The sequence below is a fragment of the Palaemon carinicauda genome, chromosome 3, assembly GCF_036898095.1.
Source record: "Palaemon carinicauda isolate YSFRI2023 chromosome 3, ASM3689809v2, whole genome shotgun sequence".
In the NCBI taxonomy this organism is placed as follows: domain Eukaryota; kingdom Metazoa; phylum Arthropoda; class Malacostraca; order Decapoda; family Palaemonidae; genus Palaemon; species Palaemon carinicauda.
The window spans coordinates 123,845,948-123,846,378 of NC_090727.1; positions in this window are offsets into that span (position 1 = coordinate 123,845,948).

Consider the following 431-nt stretch of genomic DNA (forward strand, 5'->3'; position numbering starts at 1 on the left):
TGTACCTGAATGTAACAGACAAACTTCTATCTACGCCACTGACGCGCACGCAGTCAGCTGCTCGGCTTCATACGTATCAAGGTCTACAATACGCATATTGTATACGTTTGTACACCTCTCCTAACTGCATTATTGTCACGTTTCGCTAAATTTTCGTGTAGTTTTTACTTGATATGTAATGCTATTACGTCTCTCTTGGGTATATAGTTGGGAAAATAAATCTGAATACTTCCTATCTCAAAATAGTTTTGAAACAGGAAATAAGGAGCATCAGTATACGTATGCGTAATTCGTCAGACATTAGATAACACGTAACCTATTAGGTCTACTACATACGTTCGAGTGAAAACCCAGCTAAAGATGAACGTTGGAAGGAACTTATGAACTTGTACAGTTAATTCTCATTAACTTGCATAATGCATTGCGTAATC